The following is a 21,525-nucleotide window of genomic DNA, read 5'->3' on the forward strand; positions in this document are numbered from 1 at the left end:
AAACCTTTCTAAGAAGTTTCAGAGTTCAATAAATATAAAATTTATAATTAATATCTTTAAAATACATATTATGCCAATGTGGCAACCATTGCAAGTTGCTAGCCCAATAGCCAGTCTCCTCATTGTCTTTACTCACAGAATCCAATTTTGTTCTGGCCACAGTGTGGCCAATCAAAATACTGAAGCCAGGCACCTAAAGTCACAAGTACTTGGGAGGCAAAGAGAAGAGGATCTCATGAGCCCAGGAATTCAAATCCAGCCTGGGCAACATAGTGAGTCCTCATCTCAAGAGTAACCAAACAGTCTGCTTGGTGTAGTCATGGCGGAAAGAAAAGGAACAGCCAAAGCAGACTTTTTAAGGAAGGCTGAGAAAGAAATCCAACAGAAATGGGAAACCGAGAAAGTGTTTAGGTCAATGCATCTGACCTGGAGAAGCAGCCCAGCAAGGACAAGTACTTTGTAACCTTCCCATATCTGAATATGAATGGGTGCTTTCGTTTGGGGCACACGTTTTCTCTATCCAAGTGTGAGTTTGCAGTAGGATACCAGAGATTGAAAGGAAAACGTGATCTGTTTCCTTTTGGCTTACACTACACTGGGATGCCTATTAAGGCATGTGCTGATGTGCTGATAAATTGAAGAGAGAAATTGAACTGTATGTTTGCCCCCCTGATTTTCCAGATGAAGAAGAAGAGGAAGAAATCAGTGTTAAAGCAGAAAATATAGTAGTTAAGGATAAAGCTAAAGGAAAAAAGAGTAAAGCTGCTGCTAAAGCTGGATCTTCTAAATACCAGTGGGGCATTATCCAGTCCCTCGGACTGCCTGATGAAGAGATAGTAAAGTTTTCTGAAGCAGAATACTGACTTGATTATTTCCCACCACTGGCTATTCAGGATCTAAAGAGAATAGGTTTGAAGGTAGACTGGCATGGTTCCTTCATTACCACTGATGTTAATCCTTATTATGATTCATTTGTCAGGTGGCAATTTTTAACTTTAAGAGAAAGAAACAAAATTAAATTTGGAAAGTGGTATACTATTTATTCTCCAAATGATGGACAGCCTTGCATGGATCATGACAGACAAACTGAGAGGGTGTTGGACCTTAGGAATATACTTTACTGAAATTAAAAATGCTTGAGCCATATCCATCTAAATTGAGTAGCCTCAAAGGTAAAAATATCTTCTTAGTAGCTGCTACTCTCAGACCTGAGACTATGTTTGGACAGACAAACTGCTGGGTTCGTCCTGATATGAAGTACATTGGATTTGAGATAGTGAATGGTGATATTTTCATCTGCACCCAAAGAGCAGCCAGGAATATGTCATACCAAGGCTTCAACAAAGATAATGGAGTGCTGCCTGTTGTTAAGGAATTAATGGGGGAGGAAATTCTAGGTGCATCCCTTTCTGCGCCTTTAACTTCCTATGATGTGATCTATGTTCTCCCACTGCTCACCATTAAGGAGGATAAAGGCACTGGTGTGGTCACAAACGTTCCTTCTGATGCCCCTGATGATATTGCTGCCCTCAGAGACTTGAAGAAAAAGCAAGCCCTTCAAGCAAAATATGGAATTAGAGATGACATGGTCTTGCCATTTGAGCTGGTGTCAGTCATTGAAATCCCAGGTCTTAGAAGTCTTTCTGCTATAACCATTTGTGATTAGTTGAAAATTTAGAGCCAGAATGACTGAGAAAAACTTGCATAAGCAAAGGAGAAATTATATCTAAAAGGATTTTATGAAGGTGTAATGTTGGTGGATGGATTTAAAGGACAGAAAGTCCAAGATGTAAAGAAGACTATCCAGAAAAAGATGATTGATGCTGGAGATGCATATATTTACATGGAACCAGAGAAACAAGTAATGTCCAGGTCTTCAGATGAATGTGTGGTGGCTCTGTGTGACCAATGGTACTTGGATTATGGAGAAGAGAACTGGAAAAAACAGACATCCCAGTGCTTCAAGAATGGGAGCCATTCTGTGAGGAGACCAGGAGGAATTTTGAAGCTTCCTTAGATTGGATACAAGAACATGCTTGCTCCAGAACTTATGGCTTAGGATGAGCAATATCTCTTGGACTCTATGATTTACATGGCTTTTTACACGGTTGCACACCTGTTACAGGGGGGTGACTTGTGTGGATAGGCAGAGTCCCCACTGGGGATAAGATCACAACAGATGACTAAGGAAGTTTGAGACTATATTTTCTTCAAGGATGCTCCATTTCCTAAGACTCAGATCTCAAAGGAAAAATTAGATCAGTTAAAGCAGGAGTTTGAATTCTGGTATCCAGTGGATCTTCTAGTCTTGGCAAGGATCTTATTCCAAATCATCTTTCATATTATCTTCATAATCTTGTGGCTATGTGGACAAAGTGACAAATGGCCCAAAGCTGTGAGAGCAAATGGACATCTCCTCCTCAACTCTGAGAAGATGTCAAAATCTACAGGCAACTTCCTCACTTTGACCAAGCTGTCGACAAATTTTCAGCCGATGGAATGAGCCTGGCTCTGTGGAAGCCATGGCAGATGCAGGTATTCTCTGTCTGTACACCTGAGTGGAATGGGTGAAAGAAATGGTTGCCAACTGGAACAGCCTAAGAAGTGGTCCTGCCAGCACTTTCAATGATAGAGTTTTTGCCAGTGAAATGAATGCAGGAATTATAAAAACATAGCAAATCTATGAAAAAATGATGTTTAAAGAAGCTTTGAAAACAGGGTTTTTTGAGTTTCAGGCCGTGAAAGATAAGTACCGTGAACTGGCAATAGAAGGGATGCACAGAGAACTCGTGTTTCAATTTATTGAAGTTCAGACCCTTCTCTTGGCTCCATTCTGTCCACACTTATGTGAGCACATCTGGACACTCCTGGGGAAGTCTGACTCAATTATGAATGCTTCATGGCCTGTGGCAGGTCCTGTGGATGAAATCTTGATTTGTTCCTCACAGTACCTCATGGAAGTAGCACATGACCTTAGATTACGACTCAAGAATTATATGATGCCAGATAAAGGGAAGAAGACTGACAAGCAGCCACCTCAGAGGCCCTCACACTGCACCATCTACGTGTCAAAGACTACCCTCCTTGGCAGCACACTACTATGTCAGTTCTGTGTAACCACTTTGAGGCCAACAGTGGAAGATTGCCTGATAACAGTCATTGCTAGTGAACTAGGTAATATGCCAGAATTGAAGAAATGTATGAAGAAAGTGATGCCATTTGTTGCTATGGTTAAGGAAAATGTGGAGAAGATGGGGCCTCGTGTTCTGGATTTGCAATTAGAATTTGATGAACAGGCAATGCTTATGGAAAATATAGTCGACCTGACTAATTCCCTTGAGCTAGAACACATAGAAGTCAAGTTTGCCTCCGAAGCAGAAGATAAAGTCAGGGAAGACTGTTGTCCTGGGAAACCACTTGATGTTTTTAGAATGGAACCTGGTGTGCCAGTTTTCTAGTAAATCCCCAGCCATCCAGTGGTCACTTCTCAACCAAAATTGAAATCAGGCAAGGGGATAACTGTGATTCTATAATCAGGTGTTTAATGAAAGCAAAGTGAGGAATCAAAGACCTTTCCGAAGTGAAACTGATGAGATTTGATGATCCACTGTTGGGGCCTTGGTGAGTTCCTGTCCAGGGAAGAGCACACTGAGAAGACTCCCATTTCTGAACATGCTGTTTTCCACATAGATCTCATGAGCAAGAAAATTCATCTCACAGAAAATGGGCTATGGGCAGACACCACCAATTATCTATCTGGTTCATTAAATCCATGGAAACTGGAGATTTGCAAAGGTCTAAGATATTATTACTCTAAGAACCTACATAGATTTTATTTCTAACCATCAAATTCTGCATGTAATCAAAACCATACCAAGTAATCTTTGATTCTTAGACTTAGTAAAAATTTCCCCCATCTTTAAAATTAAAAAAAGAATAAATAAAGAAGAATTGCACTCCCAGTCTCTCTTAGTTGGGGACCCATATAATATGGTTTTGGCCAATTCTTGACTCTATAAACAGTGGCTTGGGGAGCTTCTGGAAACATGTTCATTATCCTTTTCCTCTTTCTGCCTCCTCATGGACATGATGCTAGACAGTGGAGGATTCACCTTGTACCAGGAAGATGAAAGCAAACAACCTAGCAAAGGTAGAAGAAGCTCAGAGGAATGTGGGTCCCTTGAGCAGCTGCAGCAGCCTGGTTCTCACCTTCGAATGGTTACATGTGGAAGAAAAAAAAATCTCTACTTGGTAAAGATGTTGTGTGGTTAGCTTTCCGTTTACATGCATCCAAATGCAATGTCTATTGATGTATTCAGTATTTCCACTTTTATGTATTTCTTAAAGTGCCAATAAGAAGATAGAGTTAACAGGATCATTCCTGCACAATATCCTCATAGCAAGGAAGCAAAAGAGAAGGATAGGAAGAAGAAGGACTCGAGTCCCACTATCCCTTTAAAGGACGGGAAGCCCTCCCTCTAGGCCCCACCTCCTAAAGTTGCATCACATCCCAATAGTGCCATGAACTAGTGACCAGGCCTTTAATCCATGGGTCTTTGCAGGACAGTCCAGATCCAAGCTATAGCAATGCCAATCATTTAGACCCAGAAGCCTTTGTTTCCTCAGTGAAGATGATCTCTACTCCTCTCATAATATCATCTCAAAAGAGGCAGCATGTGCCAGAGGCTCTGAGGCTGCTAAGACTGACCAGCTGTGAAGGTGGGTGCAGATGCAATGTAGATTCAAAGTGCTAATTTAAAAAATAAGAATCATTATTGTCTGTATTAGTTCTCTTCTTACAGCACTGCATAGAATTTGAGCGGCTTGCTCTAGACCTATTTCCCCAAAATTCAGTTTTTAGTCTGATTTTGCAAAATCCAGGTTTTTTGTGTTTTTTTTTTTAAAGAATGCATATGTTTGTTGAAACAGGATTTCTGATTCTTAAAAACAGATATTAGCCCTTTCCAGGACTGTCATTAATAGACTACGTAGGTCAAAGAATCATCTTACTGGAACTTTGAAAAAATACACTGAGTAATGAAAATAACACTATAACATGAATGGCCTGGCCACAAAGAAAAATCTTGGGCATATGAGTGTTCTTTACATAAAGGTAGTCACTTTTGCAAGAAATCATGTATTCTATTTACTAGTAATTTTGGAAATAAATCCCACAGGGCAAGTATTGTCTAGTTCCCATCAATCTAGCAATCTCTAAACCAAGTGGCTACACAATGGGTTGAGCACTTCCATCAAGATGCAGCAATATTACTCATCTAAAGGCAATGATAGGGCCAGGGATTTAGCTCAGTGGTTTTGCCACCTGCCTTGCAAGTGCAAGGTCCCAAGTTTGATCCCTGGTACCAAAAACCACCCCCCAAACATAAATACATAAAGGCAATGACATTAACAGATTTTGTAAGTCCAATCTCACCTCCTACAAAAAGACAACCTAAAACCACCATTCACATAGAATCAAATATTAGAACATACTAAAAAATTAGAGTTCAAAAGAAAAAGATGAAAAAAGGTAGAAACTAGGTATGGTGGCACACACATGTAATCCCAGCACTCTGGGAGGCTGAGGCAGGAGGATGGCAAATTCAAGCCAAGCCTGGGCATCTTAGTGAGACCCTGTTTCAAAAAGAAAGTAAGAAACAAACAAACAGAAAGAAAAAGAAAGGAAGGGAGGGAGGAAGAAAAGAAAAGAAAGGCAGATTTAAAAAAACCAAAAAGGGGCCGGGGATTTAGCTCAGTGGTTCCGCCGCCTGCCTTGCAAGCACAAGAACCCAAGTTAGACCCCCAGTACCAAAAAAAAACCAACAAAAAACCCAAAAGGACTGGGGATGTGGCTCAGTGTGAAGACCCTGGCTTCAATCCCCAGTTGTTATGGTTTATACTTGGATGACCCCCAAAGCCTCATGTGGTCATGAGGGTGGTGATTGGATCATAGAGGCATGATACTCATCAGTAGATTAGTTCATAGCTAAACGTGATATGGGAGGCAGAGCGTGGTTGGAGGAGGTGAGTATGGCCTGGAAGGGTACCTCTCCTTCCTTTCTCCCTTAATCACCCTCTGCTTCCTGCCTGCCGGGCTCAGGTGGTTTCCATTGGGAACAAGACTGCATTGGGAGTTAGGTGCCAGGCCATGTGTATTATACTTTGCATTTTGCTCATGTCCAAAGACTTTGCAGGACACTGAGATTGAAGGTGGCAGACAATTAATCTAGCAGAGGAAATTTCAAGGCACCCAAACATTCAGGCTGTGGTTGGGTACTGTTGGGGGCTTTTAGTCAGCTCAATATTGTGAATCAAGAGCAAACAGCCCAAGAAAGACTTTTAAAGTTTTGAGTTTGGCCAGAGAAGATGCTGTAGTAAAGTTGGGGCCTGAAAAGATGGAGCAGAGGAGAACTTGGTTGCTGAAAAGATTAGTATTAAAAAGAAGCGGGGGGGGTGGGGGGGGGTGGGGGGGTGGAGGAAGGAAGAAGAAGAAGCCAAGTACTTTGAAATAGGACCATAGGAAAAATACCTTGAGGGAAAGTGAGGAACCAACAAGGCTCTGCTTTGAGAAAAGAGCCCAACAGGGCCATGCTCTAGAATGGCAGCACCCTAGAGAATATGAATTGATTCCCCAGGACACAGTTCACTGTACTCAGCCATCTGGGCACGCAGAGGCTTCTACAACCACCAGCAAGAAACAAAAGGGCTCAGCTACTGTTCCAGCAGTGATGGTTTAAGGTGCACACAGAATGTAAGAGTAGTGGAGTCAAGGAAGCTTACACCCAGATTTCAGAAGGCCTGGGAGGCCAAACAATGTGAGTAAAGCTGTATGGGGGAAGTCAAAGTGCAGTAGAGACCTCAGGATGTTGGAGAGGACAGGAATGGGGAATGTCTACATGTAGAAAGCCACAAGGAGTGAGCAAAGCCAGCCCAAGAGAGGGGCCATGAGGGCTATAACCACGGGCAGTCCCATAGGAGCAGGGCCACCTAAGCCCTTTGGAGTTCACATCTCACTACAATTTGCCCAAGGTGCTGGACATGGAACTATAGGATTTAATGCTTTCCCTGCTATGTTTCAGTCTTTCTTTGGTCCCATTCCTTTCTATCCCTTTATTTCTCCTTTTTGTATTTTAAAAAATTGATGAATTTATTTTTATTATTATTTTTGGTTTGAGACACAGTCTTGCTATGTAGTCCAGGTTGGCTTTGAACTCACTATGTAGCCCAAGCTGGCCTCGAACTCACAGTGATCCTCCTGCCTCATCCTCCCCAAGTGCTGGGATTACAGGTGTGCACCACCAAGCCCGGCTTCCTTTTTGGAATGGAAATGTTTGCCTTGTGCCTTTGCATATTCTAGTGTTCAACTTCTGATTTTTATAGGGGATCACAGTTAAGAGTTTGCTTTAAATCTCAGAAGAGACTCTGTGACAGCCCTCCACCAGGTCAGACCTCCACCCAAGCAGACCAGCTACCCACATCCATGGGACCACAGAGATAACAAGAAGGTAGCAGCCGCCCTGCTGCTCTCACCCTGCACTGTTTACCAGCCAGTCCAGGCCCATCACTCATGGGACTCTAAAATTTTCCACCCTCTTGACCAGTGTCCCTTCCCCTACCTAAAATGCCCCATGTCAACCACAAGCACCCTCCTCTTAATGCCAATGGCCTTCTTGCCCTTGGCCTATCTGTACCCAGATGGCAATAAACTCATCGCATGTTGCTTAGACTTTGCCTGCCTCGGTGGTCTCAATTGTGCCTCACTCTGACTTTTCACTCTGGACTTGAACTTTTCAGCAATGTTGAAATTATTAGGACTTTGGAAATTCTTAGAGATGGACTAAATGCATTTTGCATAAACAGCATGAGTCTTTTGCAGGGCTAGGATGGCACATTATAGTTTCTATCTGTATGCTCCCCTAAAGCCTCAAGCATTCATAAGTGGGGCTTTGGGGAGGTGATTTTTTAAAAATAAGGTAACATTTACAGGTTTCAAGGATATCTTTAGGGGCTATCAATCAGCCCACTTCACTAATGTTCTTATAGCTAGAGGAAAGTTTCTATCAGCAGAATACCAACAGGCATAGTTTATTTTCTGCTTTTGTTTTTTCCCATCCTCAGAAAACATGTTCATTTCTGGGAAACTTAGACAGGAATGCCTTACTCTGTTTGGATTGTTGGAGCAAAAATAATAGACTGGGTGACTTAAACAACAAATTTATTTTCCACAGTTCTGAAGGCTGAGGAGTACAACATCAAGGCACTGGCAGATTTGGTGTCTGAGAGTCCACTTCCTGGTTCATATACAATTTTCTTCTTGTTATGTCCTCAAGAGGAAGAAAGCTCTGTGGACACAAATATCACTCATGAGAACCCTATCCACAGGACCTGATGATTGCCCAACATATTGGAGGGTTAGGATTTCAACCTATGACTTTGGCACAGGGGTTAATGCAGTCTATTGTAAGCAATGGCTCTTATATAACAAAAAATTACATTTTCTATGAAGTTAGTGTAATAGCATTTGTGACTCATTCATAAAAATGTTTGATTGTCTTCCATCAAGAAACACCTACAAAATTAAGTTAATGAGTAGTGGAGGTGGCAAAGCAATACTTGAGAACACATTGCTTTATATCTTGTACCATTAGATTTCATCATAATTTGCAGATAGAATATAAAAATTGTTAGCATTCACCACTTTGAGTCATCACCACCTTACAAAATCAGGCTGTGGCCTTGGGACCTTGCCAAATGCCAGTGAACATAGTGGTATCTACCTTCATAACCCGGCAGCTTTGGTGTGGTTGAGAGGCCCTAGGATGAAGGGACAAATACACCATTAACAGTAAGATCGTTGGGGCACTAGGAAGCCTTTTTGAAATTTGATTCGAAGGTCCAGAATTTAAACTTGCTCTGCTTTTTACCTTCTTAAAAAGAAAAATAAGCATCCTACATTTTATTCAAAAATATTTTTACATCTTCTTTAGTGGAAAGGAATATCATGGATTATTTAAATATGGCCACATTAATCAGTGTAAACTTATGCTTTTAATATTAGTATTTTAGTCTTGGTAAAAAAAAAATCTCATTCTCAAGTAATATATTCTATTTAGGAAATCAGGTCATAGAAAAGAAAAAGTTGAGTAATTCTTATGAATCTTACTTCATTTAAAGTAGACTTGAGGGAATATTTTTATTTTATTTCTCACATTAATAATTTTTTAAAAATCAAATTGGAGTAAAGGGATGCAATGCAGGTGCACAATAAGCATGGAAAGGTCATAGAACCCACTTTTCTCCGGGCCACACCACGCATCACTCCAGTTGCCTCACCTGGAGCAGTTAGGGCGCTTCTTTGAGAGTGATTTGATTTCTTTCCAAAGCTTCGAGGAGGAACAGGTTTGATCTGGCAGCAAGCGTTCAACTGCACTTCTTTTCTTCTCCAGCAGGTGGCAATGAGTAAGCGCCAAAACGCCAGAGAACTATTCATAGCCAAGGCCAGAGGGGCAGGAATATTTATTTAACATTCTTAATTAAGTGCTACCCTTTAAAATATTTAAATTTTGTTTAGACTGGCATAAATGAAAAGCCTACAAAAGGCCCTAGAAATTTCAAACAATTATGACAGAAGCAGGCATTTAAAAAATTTAATAAAAAATAGAACCTTCAATTTAATGACTTTTTAAAAAGACTTAGATAGTGCCCCTGGCCAGGGCCAGTGTGACACAGACAACATTGTCTGCAGATGATGCCAGGAGATAACTCTGGGCTGCCAGGACAACGGACCAGCTGAAATCAGGGCCTTTCTGTTTCTCTTAAATTCAGCTTCCCACGGCACAAGTGGCTTTCTCCCTCACAGTAGGAGTGGCTGCGACTTCCTATGGACATGCGGGGATTCCAGGTTTGGGGCAGCTGGGTTTCTCAAATAACTCCTAACAGCTGGCATTTAAACCCAGACAACCTGATACCAAGTCGTGTGTGTGGAGTCACTGACAAGGATGTTCAAGCTTGAGACTTTGTTCTCTAACAAGAGGGGAGAGGTATCCCTTTGCTGCAATGCTCACTGAAGACATGTCTGACAGGGCCAGCATGTCCCCTGTGCCTTCTCTTGCAGATCGTTGGCTTGTAAGTTTCCCAGCAAAGCCTATCCTTTCTGATGCTGTGAATTTCCTTGAGCCTTGCTGCGCAACAAATGCAAGCTTTGAATCCTTTCTAGACAATGAGTGTTCCTTATGCCTTCCGTGGTCTCTCCACTGTCACCTTTTGGGGGCCAACAAGGTATAGAACGACGCAGCAAGCCTTGTAATTAAGAGAAGACAAAGAAAAACCGTCTGTTTTTCAGTGGAATTTCTTTCAAGAATTTAAAAGGTGACATTTGAATTTGGTATGAAACTTTAAAAATTTATACTGTTTATTTCTCTAGCAATTTGTTTTGTTTTCAAGACAGGGTCTTTCTCTGTTGCCCAGGTTGATCTCAAACTTGATATCCTCCTGCCTTAACCTCCTCAGTAGCTGGGACTACCGGCACATGCTGCCCTCCCTGGTCTCATTTTTCTGTTCTTATCCACATCATCATCATCAGTGTGGTTGGTTGTAAAACTGAATTTGGCATTTTCTGCCCCACATGTTTATGGCAACCTCTAGGATTGCTGAATGCCTCCCCACTAGAGGGAGGCATGGAAACCACTAAAAGAAAAGCAGTCCTCCATTCTGATATCCACTGAGTCTCCCACGCTTCAAAATAAATAAATAAAGACCTTATCAATCATACAACAACAACAGAGTATGATTTCATAACTCCTCCTAATATGCTTATATAAATAAAATCTTTTGGGGCTTTTTTTTTTTTTTTGGTACCAGGGATCAAACTCAGGACCTCATGCTTGCCAGGCAGGCACTATGCTGTGGAGCTAAACCCCCAGCCCCAAACAAAATCTTTTTATCTTTAGCCCACCCAACTGATGACAAAAAAATGAAAAGACAACAGGTCTGCAAGGCTAAATTACAGAAATCCTTGTTATACCATCATGCAAAAATTATTCTCTCTCATAATTTTATATATACATATCTATACATAGATATATGTTGCTGTTAAAACCAAAACATTTAATAAATATGTTGATAAAATGAGCAAAAAAAATAATATGAGTTTATTAGTTTACATTTAAATTACAAAGTAGACAAACTACTGTAGCACAGGTCCATTCACCTAGTATTAGGCTTACAGCTGCTTTGGTTACTGAACAAGAAAGACACAGAAAGCAGGGGAGGGGGTGGTTTTGGGGAAGGGGTTGCCACATGTTAGTTCCCTTAGTGCAGATGCCCTCAGCAATAAGAAAAGAGCCAAGAAGAAAGGAGATACAAAACAAGCCAAGTGTCCTTATGTACAAATCAGTGCTTCTTGTACCCAGCCACCTCCACAGTGAACACAGAGAAAGGACCATTCATCTGGAAGCCAGCCTGTCAGCACATTATGCTCCCACATGATTGAGATAGTGTGTTTGTGAGTAACCTTGGGAGCTTAACTTAGTTTCTAGTTGCACATGTGACTAAATTTCATAAATTGACACTGATAATCTTCCTAGTATATAAAATTATGCAGCGCTTTTATATGTTATTTTTTAACTTTTCAAAACCCATCATATTATATGCTTAGACACTTTTTCAAAATAAGAAATTAGATTTTCAGATGGTACAGTTGTAGAAAACCTGAAAGTATTTCCACAGGTAATTTTCTATTTTAAAAAGATTAATATAATCTTATACTTTAAAAAAAGATCACGTCAGTCTGTCATAGTGGTACACACCCGCAATCCCAGCACTCTGGGGAGATGAGGAAGGATGATTGCAAATTTGAGTTCAGTTGGGGCAATTTAGTGAGACCTTGTCCCAAAATACAATAAAAATGGGTTCGGATGTAGCTCAGTGGAAAGGCGCTGAGTCCAGTCCCCAATTCTATCAGCAAAAAAGAAAAGAAAAAACACCGGTTTTTGTTTGTTTGGTTTTTTTTTTTGGTACCAGGGATCGAACTCAGGCCCTTGGGCTTGCCAGGCAGGTGGCAGAACCACTGAGCTAAATCCCTGCCCCCCCCCCAAATATGCAAACTAAAACAAGTAAACCTGAGAACTTTAGTAATAATTTTAAGAAGTTATCTATATTCATTTTTTCACTTATTAACTTACTATTTGACTTACAAGTGGAATCATACTGTTTTAATTACATACATTAAAAAAAAAATTTAAACATTCACTGTATATTTTGATCATCCTTGGATCACTGCAGTCACTCTATCCAGTGGTTTAGTAGTTCCAATATTTTTCTTTATAGTTTTTTTTTTCTGGTACCAGGGATTGAACTCAGAATCTTGTACTTGCAAGGCAGGCACAGAGCCACTCAGCTAAATCCCTGGCTTTTTCCTTATAGTTTTGTCAGACTTTAACAGGTTTCTCTTTTCCAGGGAAACAAGGAATGGAGACTACCAGGAAAAAATATATGAATGTTCATTAAGGCTACAAGCCATTTGTATCAATAATCTTCAGAAACACAGTAGATTCCCCTTCTAGAACCCACATTCTGGTACTGTGTCAGTGAGATTCCTGAGGCCTCTAGATGTTCTAGGAGAATGCCAGGCTCTGGTCTCTCTCTTTCAGTCTGTCTCTCTCAGTCTCTCACTCTCTCTCTCTCTCTCTCTCTCCCTTACCAGTTTTATTTTATTTTATTGTCAGATTGAAAAGAAATCATACAAAGTTTATTTCAGGATTGCTTCACATAATTAGACTCATTATTTTTAGCCAACCAGGTATTGGCCCTCTTTTGATAATTGCATAATTCTTCTTAGAAGCATCCAGAGATTCTGGCTTTTAAAGACAAGAATGGAACACATTTGACTTAGCCTCAATCAGATGCTTACTGTGAAGGAAAAAAAAAAAAAAGCTGGTAGAAGAACACATGCAAAATGCTAGAATGATTTTATATATTGATTCAGCAGATTATAAATTCCTATAAAGCAATGTGCTTGCTGCTAATGAGGTACAAAATGTATAAATCATGGTCAACACCTTAGTTTATGATCTCACTGGGGAACCTAGGCATACCTACTACATGATAATATAAGACTGCTTATGAATAAAATGTGACAAGTGTTATACAGATTATAGTTGCCACAGAAGTTCCACTCTTTCATATCCTTTGTTCACTAACCCCTTAGTAGTTTCAAATGCCCCACTGCCCTGTGCACACCCAGCAACCACCTTTATATCAGCATCTTAAAATCCTTTGCCTACTTGATCTTTTACATCTGCCTTGTCAATTGTGTCTAGATGTTCCCCCAAAGCCTCATGCAGTTATAGGTGAGAAGTTTCCAAGGTGGCTGGATTAGGGTGTGTGATGTTGGGACTAAGAATGTGATGCTGGGATTAAGAGTGCCCCACCCTGGGTGTGGGTGGGACCACCCAAAAAGTGGGTAGCCTGGAAGGGATAAAGGGGATGGAAAAAAGGCAAGCCTGTTGCTGCTGTTGCTTTCTGGTTTGCTATCTACCGTTTGCTTGCCATGGACTCTTTCTCCTCTGTGATGCCTCTCTGCCATGCCACCCTGCCGTGGAGCCAGCCAACTATATGGACTGAAACCTCTCCATACAGTGAGTTACAATAAATCTTTCCTCCTTTAACTTTGGGTGTTGGATATTTTGTCTCAGTAATGAGAAAAGTAACTAAGATAATTACAGTGGTATCTCAGTTCACAAATGCTTTTGTTTACAAACAATTTGGTTAGCAAACAGAAGTGTTTGGTAAAATTTTGTTTTTGTTTGCAAACTCTGCATCAGGGGACAAACACAACCATGGCCATCTTTCCCATACAAACACAAACGTGGGCATCTTTTCCAAAACTGTAGAACAAATTAAGTTCATGAACCAAGGTACCACTGTACATTCTTTGCTTTACTTGATTATGCAGTCTCTCACAGTAGCTCTTCTATTTTTTCCTACTCTCTGGGGCACCTGATCTCAGCTGATGACTGAATCTCGTCCTTTGCTGGGAAATCAAGAATATCTGACTTGGTTTTACTTTTCATCTTTTCAATCTGAACATTTTTCTAATCCTCACTCTTCCTTTCCAAAAATAACTTCTCCATCCCTTCCCAATGATCCAATCTCCTATAAACTTCTTCCAGAATTTGGCTAACTGTGGTTTCCCCTCTCTGTGGGATCATCACTCTCTTGGTCTCTATTGATTCCTTTTCAACCCATGGATATGCCTAAGATCTTCCTATTCTAAACCACCTGCATTAGTTATCTATTACTACATAACAAGCTGCACCAAAGTTAGGAGATTAAAACAGCAAACACTTATTATTTCAGTCTCTGGAAGTTAGGAATATGAGATCAGGCTCTCTGGTGGTGGTGCTGGCTCTGAGTCTCTGACAAGGCTGCAACTAAGATGCAGTCAGAGCTGTAACCACCAGAAGGGTTGACTGGGGCTGGAGAGTCCACATTTAAGCCTAAGTGTCCTCACAATATGTCCCTAGCAAGTGACCTCAGGAAGCAAGCAAGAAGGAAGCCCCATAGCCTGCCATGACTTTGTCTCAGAAGGGGCTCACCATTACAGCTGCCTTATTCTGTTTGCTAGAAGCAAGCACTATATGCAGCTCACACTGAAAGAAACAGAATTAAAGAAAAGAATTCCTTAAAGAAAGGAATTTCAAAAACTTTGTGGGGAAATTTTAAAACCACTATTTATTTTATTTTATTTTTGAGACAGGGTCTCTCTACGTAGTTCAGGCTGACCTTGAACTCATCGTGTACCCAGGCTGGCCTCAAACTCGGGGCAATACTACTGCTGAGTGCTGGGATTACAGGTGGGTACCACCATGCCCAGTTGAAACCGCCACATTTCTTAAACAAAACATTTTTCAAAGCTGCTGTTCATTCAAGATACTTCTCTGCCTCTTCTCAAAATAGTGATCTACCCCCTTCCCTACTTTCTCATTGCTCAACATTCTACAATTGACAGTTCAAATTATGACCCCTAACTGCACACTACTACTGTTGAACATAGTATCCCAGCTAATGCAGCTCTCAAGACCCTATAAAAACCTAGCCACAGCTACCTTTCATCTTGGCTCCCAGTTTCTGCCAGTTGCTCTTCTCACCATTCCCCGAACATGCCTTCAGCTTTCTCAACTCTGTGCCTTTGCTCCAGGAAAGTCCCTCCTCCTACTTCTTCATTTCTCAAGAAGTTCAAATCCAAGATTCTTTTGATTTCTCACTCTCTGTTTGGCATCCCCAGGGCACACTGACTGCTGACTTTCCTAGAGCCATCCCATCTTTTACCATTATAGCATGGACATAGATCTCTGTGTTCTTTTCAGCACCCCACCTTGCTCAGACTGAGTCCTTAATCTTTTGTGAATGAATGCATTTACCTAAATCATTAAAATTTAATTTTACTCACATCAAAAGGCAAAGTAGAGTCCCTATAATCTCCAGCTATATTAGGTTAACATACTGAACAAGGGAAATTGTGGAATGGCCTCTGCTTAGAGAAAAATACAGCTTTCTTTTCTATTGTTTGAACAATTTTAATAGAATGGCCCAAATTAAATCATGATTATTCACCAAAAAGGTTTGCTTCAAAGATATGTTTGCATATAGTATTTTTACAGTTCCTGGTCAACATGAAATTTCCATGGAAACAGATCACACACACTGGAGAAGAAAGGAATTGAATTATGTTTGAGCTTCATTTTGTCATCTCCATGGAGCTATTTGTGCTCAATATTTGAGTGTTCAGGGGAACTGTAATTTAAAATCACCTAAGTAAAGACGTATTTCATGCTTTTAAAGTAGAAACATCTGCCATCATTTAAAACATTTTATATATGTGGAGATACTATAAAAATAAGTTTTAATATTTCTTGACTTATACTCTAATTTCAGCAAATAAATGCTCCTTTTCCCTCTCTGCTAGTGCAGAAAAGAGAAAGAAATTAAAAGCTCAGCATGGAAAAGGTGGTGTTGCTATTTTTAGTCTACAGATAAAATAATTTGTTCTGTTTACACTAAAAAAGCCTCTAGGGTATGTTTGTTTGTCTCATGAAAAGCTATCTAACAATCTTGATTCCAAATATGACTAATAAAATAAGGACAGTTTAAAATAACATGTCCAGAAACTATACAATGAAAATGTTTTTCAATTACTAAACGGTGCTGTAAATCTTCATGAGTAATGTGCTCTTTTCTTAAGCATTGTAAAAATTTAAGAACTTAAAATGATTATTGTATTGTATTGTATTATGAAAATTATCCTTCTCTGATATGTCTGTGGACTATTTATCTTTGTAAACTGAAATTTGTAGACATCTACTCAAATAGCTCAAAATGGTCAAGACCCATCAGAAACACTAGATATTCTTTAGACTTTCATGTACTTACAGCAATTACGATCTTTCATTTTTACATTTCCATAAATATAATCAGAACCAACATAATGGAGAAAAGGAAAAGAATCACAAAAGCTACTTTACACAAAAGCTAAATATACTTTTCATTTAAAATATGCACATAGAGACTGGGGATTTAGCTCAGTGGTTCCCCTGCCTGCCTCAAAAGCACAAGGTCCCAAGTTTGATCCCTGGTACCTCCCCCCTCAAAAAATGCACATAGCCTAAAAATATAAACAGGGTATATATCTCACTTATATTGCGTTTTACAATCATTAACAACTGTTGAATTTTTTGTTGTTTTTGTTTGAAACAAGGTCTCACTATGTTGTCTAAACTACACTTGATCTTAGCCAAAAGGCTGAGAACCAATTTGTGTTGTCTAAACTATCCTCAAACTCCTACTCCTCCTCTTTCAGCCTCCCAAGGGCTGGGATTACAGGCATGTGCCACCATGCTGGGCTGGAGGTGGGTCCTTTGAAGACAAGTTAGGTTGGATGAGATCATGAGGGAGGGCTCAGTGATAGGATTAGTGGCTTTATAAAGTGCAGGGAAAACTTGACCCCACAGGCTTGCTCTCTCACAGTGTGATGCCTCTTTCCATGTCACGATGCAACAGAAGGCTCTGACCAGTTGCCAGCTCCTTGATATTGGACTTTCCAGCCTCAAGAACAGTAATAAATAAATCTTTGATCTTTATAAATTATTCAATCTGTGGTATTCTGTTATAGTAACAGAAAAACTAAGATGAATACATTCATAGAAGTTTTTTTTTTTGGATAGAACTAGGGACCTTGCACTTGCAAGGCAGGCAGCAGAACCGCTGAGCTAAATCCCCAGCCCTCATAGAAGATAAATGTATCAGGAGAACACTTAGCTTCTTTATAGGCCAACTCACTACGCCAAAATTAATTTTGTACAAAAGAATCACATCACATTTTGCACAAAAGAATTACTCTGCTAGGGGCAAAAACTGCTAAAAAGAAAGAAGGTAAAAATTTTTTTAAAAAGTACCAGAAAACTGCCAATGGAGTGTCCCTCCCGCTTGGTGGATTTTAATCATTTCCTGATGGTTATGCTCAGTGAAAGTTTGAATGAAGCCTTTACTTAGCTCTGCAGAATAAACCAGGTGACAATAACTCCCACATAGTGTCTCAGTCTGCTTTATGCTTCTGGAAAAGAGTACCAGAGACTGGTTAATTTATAATGAACAGAATTTTATTTGGCTTAGGGTTCAGGAAGCTGGGAAGTCCAAGAGTATGGTGCTCTGGTAGGTGATGAGAACCTTCTTGCTGTGTTGTAACATGGCAGAGGCGTACATGAATGACAGTGTATAGACAGCAAGAGAGGGCTGAGCTCACTGTTTTTTTACAAACCCACTCTCTCAATAATGAGCCTACTCCTGAGGTAAGTATATTAATCTGTTCATGAGGGACCTAATTACATTTAAAGGTATTTTTCAACACTGTTTCATTGGTTTCCAACACATGAATATTGGAGGGACCCATTCAACCCAAGGCAGATTTGTTTCATCTTCAGCCACTCTCCCTAGTTGGGGAAGGGCTGCCTCCTATGGCTATGATTTTTCTTGCTGATAGAATATTTTGGACTGCCTAGATCTTCCACTAACTGGCAGCCATGCTTAAAGAGATAAGAACTTCACTTGTATGTTTTGTCCCATGTATACGTTTTTTTTGTCCCAGCTTTCCTTGTGTCTGGCTTTGATTGGAGTAAACAGCTCAGAGATAATTAAACTTTGACCCTCTCAAGTGCGGTGTGACTTGGGGATAGGGGAGCTGTAAAGGGTACCCAGGGCCTTGTTCTTCCTAAGCAGGTGTTCTACCATGAGCTACACCCTCAGACTGCACGTGTGATTTAATAGACAGTAAGCCACAGGCCCAAGAGAAGGTGAGCCTAAAATCCAAGATGTGTAACATAGGCAAAAAATGGGAGAAAAAGCCAAAATATTCAGGACTGGATATTGTTTTTAGCTCACAGTTTTGTTTTGTTTGTTTTTTTGGCACCAGGGATCGAACTCGGGACCTTGTGCTTGCGAGGCAGGCAACAGAACCACTGAGCTAAAACCCCGGCTGGATATTGTTTTTAAAGTTAACGAGAGTACACACACCATTCATATCATCTATCTTTCTTTCAGATTCTTTCTCCAGCCTTCTCTGTCCTTCTCTGGGCCCTAAGTTTAGATCCATATGAACTGCAACCTGGGCTCCCTCTCCCTCTGGTTTCTAGTTGGGTGCAGCAAATGTGGGCCAGTAGTAGTAGTAGGAAACTGGTAAGAGAGTGGGGAGGGGCATTTATTCCTCTGGCTCCCTCTCTGCAACTTACCCTAGGTCAGCTGTTCTTCTCTGTCAAAAGCTAGAGCTTCGGTCAGGTGGTTCTCACAACACATTTCTCCCTCAAGGGCTTAGCTAATATCCCCTCCTTGTGCCCTTTCAAGGTGAAGAGTGTGAATGGCTCCCTCCTTACTGTTACTAGCCCAGAGTTACTACAGTATCCTCATTTTGTGCAAACCTTGCCTTTATGAATAGTAAACTCTCTTCTTCTTTAGGTTGATGGTGCTGTCTTTTCCGAGAGCCTGACTGATATAAATGGTATTGATTTGACACAAGCAATCTCAGAAAGATAATTTTCTACATTTCAATCTGGCCATATAATAACATTCATATTACAGAAGTATTTCTTTGATCATGAAATATTTTACAACTACACCTCTCCTGCTCCCCTATCCTCCAAGCCCATCCAGGGGGTACACTGCTTTCTTGCTCTGCACTGTTGAACAGGATCAGAACAGTCCTTCTTTGCATCCTGAGCACATTCATGAACGATGAGTCTGTCATTTTCCTTCAAGGGCTGTCTGGTTACTGGTTTTCAACTCCAGCTTCCTGCTGGGCCTGGACCCTGATTGTGAATCCCAGGCCTGTTACTCTTACTAGTACTTTCCCCAAGATTTGCTTTCTCCCCATTGTCTTTCAGTGGCTGGTTGCTCCCTGTCACTGTGAACATCCTTGTCACTATTTCTGGCTTGCTCTTAAATGTGAAAACTGTCCCCCAAATCCCTTCTATTAGGCTACCCCTGTCTCTCGGGTTGGAATCATATTCACTGATTCTTCTGGAATTTTCTATGTGGACTGGCAGCCCCTCCTTGGAGACTATGCCTATTGGATGAATTTATCCCCCAGTTTCCATGCCTCTCTACATGAGCTACTGAGGGTAGGATTGTGGAATAGTTAATGGCCAAGGTTACACTCATGATCAGTATAAATGGAAGAGGGATGGACAATATAGTGTTTAAACTAGAGTATGCATTCTAAACAACCAATATGAGCATTCTTTAGATTACTAATAAGTTGGCATTTTGACTTGCAAATTAGGCTCTATAAGTCAATTCAACAAGGTTTTTAATCACCTTCTATAAATTTGAAAATAATATTTTTGGGATTTAAAAGCCTGAAGATTAAGATTCTAAAAAAGGAGGTGATAATCCTTCCCCCCCCATTAAGTTTATTGGTACATTTTCGGTATAAAATACAGTTACATTCATCATTGGGATCTTGTACCATTACATGAGTACCTTGGTTCTTATTTTTTCCCCTTCCCTTGCCCTCCCTTCACCCCCCTCCACCCTTCTCTATTTGCACAGACTTTGTTTCCATTTTTTCCTTTTCTCATATTTTTTCTTTTCCCTTTTTTCCTTTCCCCTACCCCTCCCACTTCCCCTGAACCTTTAGACCTTTTCTTCCTGTTACACAATATCAATTATACATTTTTAAAATTACAATATTGAGATCTAGGAGACATTACCACAGATTTTACAGAATTTAAAAGGATATAGAAAGCATATTTCAAAAATCTGTTTTGAAATAAATTTGACAACTTCTAAGAAGTACCTTGGAAGACAAATTAATGAAACTAACTCTGGAGGAAATATAAAATTTGCATAGCACCTATTTAAGAAAGTATATTCCTAGCTTGAAAACCTACCTATATGACAACAGCAGGCTCATAAACATTTTAACTGATAAATTATATCAAACAATTAAAGCAGGAAAAAGAAGGAACACTTCTCTCCTCATTTTAGGAACTCAACATTGTGCTAATCCTAAAACTGGATAAAGATAATAGAAGAAAAAAGTGTGAACATAGATAGAAATTTGTTTAACAAAACAAACTATTAGAAGTCAGATCTGGCAGTATGTAGAAAGTGGTTTTGGTATAGGGATGGCAGTATTGGTTCAGCATTGGAAGATCCACCCCCAAAAGTCATCATTTTCACAGAGGAAAGGAAAAAGCCATATGATCCTGTCAGTAGTTGGAGAAAAAGTATTGGACTAAATTCTACAGGTGTTCATGGTAAAAGCTACTAGGAGACTAGAAGTAGAACAGGAACTTCTCAACAGATTAAAGACATGTACTCCATACTTCCAGCGAGAATGCCTTATATGAATGGAGAAGATACAATGCTTTCTCCCTAAGGTGGGGAACAAGGGCAGATATGCTTACTCTTTATCTGTCTATTAAACTTTGAGACCTAGGCCCCACCAAAATAGTCTGGTAATAAAATGACACAATTAGGATAGGACTGGAAAGGTAGAAGCAAAATCATTATATGTAGATGAAATGAGCATCTACAGAGAAAATTCTAAGAAATCTCTAGGAGCCCCTAGAACTTGTATTTGAATTTAGCAGGATTAGAAAACACAAGGTATATATAAAAATTTAGGTCTGTGTATACTTGCTATAAATGAAGAATTGGATATTGAAATTTAAAAGTTATGTAGGAGTACAAAGGACCTAGAAAAGTTAACAAACAAAAACAACAACAAGAAAAAAACAGTGTTGTAAGACATTTAGTACCTAATTTTAAGACTTCTTCTAAAGCTACAATAATCAAGGCAGTGTTGGTGTAAGGAAAGACATATAGATCATTGGAATAAAACAGAGAATCTAGAAATAGAACCACACATATATGGTCCACTGAATTTTGAAAGATTATTTAACATTAGCATTTTATAGAATATAAACTCAATTCAAGAGCTGAGGAAGAGATAGTGTTTTCAGCAAATGGAAC

At 40.0% G+C, this 21,525-nt stretch overlaps 1 long non-coding RNA gene and 1 pseudogene across 2 annotated transcripts in view; one reads left to right on the forward strand and one right to left on the reverse strand.

The window, feature by feature from the left end:
• The first annotated feature begins 304 nt into the window (after nucleotides 1–304).
• LOC147826935 (leucine--tRNA ligase, cytoplasmic pseudogene) lies at nucleotides 305–3,783 on the forward strand (annotated as a pseudogene).
• Nucleotides 3,784–8,198: 4,415 nt separating this feature from the next.
• The window catches only part of LOC147826936 (uncharacterized), a 30,543-nt gene continuing 17,216 nt past the window's right edge, over nucleotides 8,199–21,525 (reverse strand). Inside the window, exons 1-3 of one of the 2 annotated variants that reach the window (XR_015453085.1) lie at nucleotides 15,108–15,478; nucleotides 9,334–9,482; nucleotides 8,199–8,342 (exon numbers count right to left, since the gene is read on the reverse strand). This is a non-coding gene — a long non-coding RNA (uncharacterized LOC147826936). Of the gene's footprint in view, nucleotides 8,343–9,333; nucleotides 9,483–15,107; nucleotides 15,479–21,525 lie in introns of those variants that run through there. The other variant, XR_015453086.1, reaches the window with a different exon arrangement.

This window comes from Heterocephalus glaber, unplaced genomic scaffold, assembly GCF_053883595.1.
Source record: "Heterocephalus glaber isolate CG9 unplaced genomic scaffold, H.glaber_assembly_v1.0 deba00001457, whole genome shotgun sequence".
NCBI classification, from domain to species: domain Eukaryota; kingdom Metazoa; phylum Chordata; class Mammalia; order Rodentia; family Bathyergidae; genus Heterocephalus; species Heterocephalus glaber.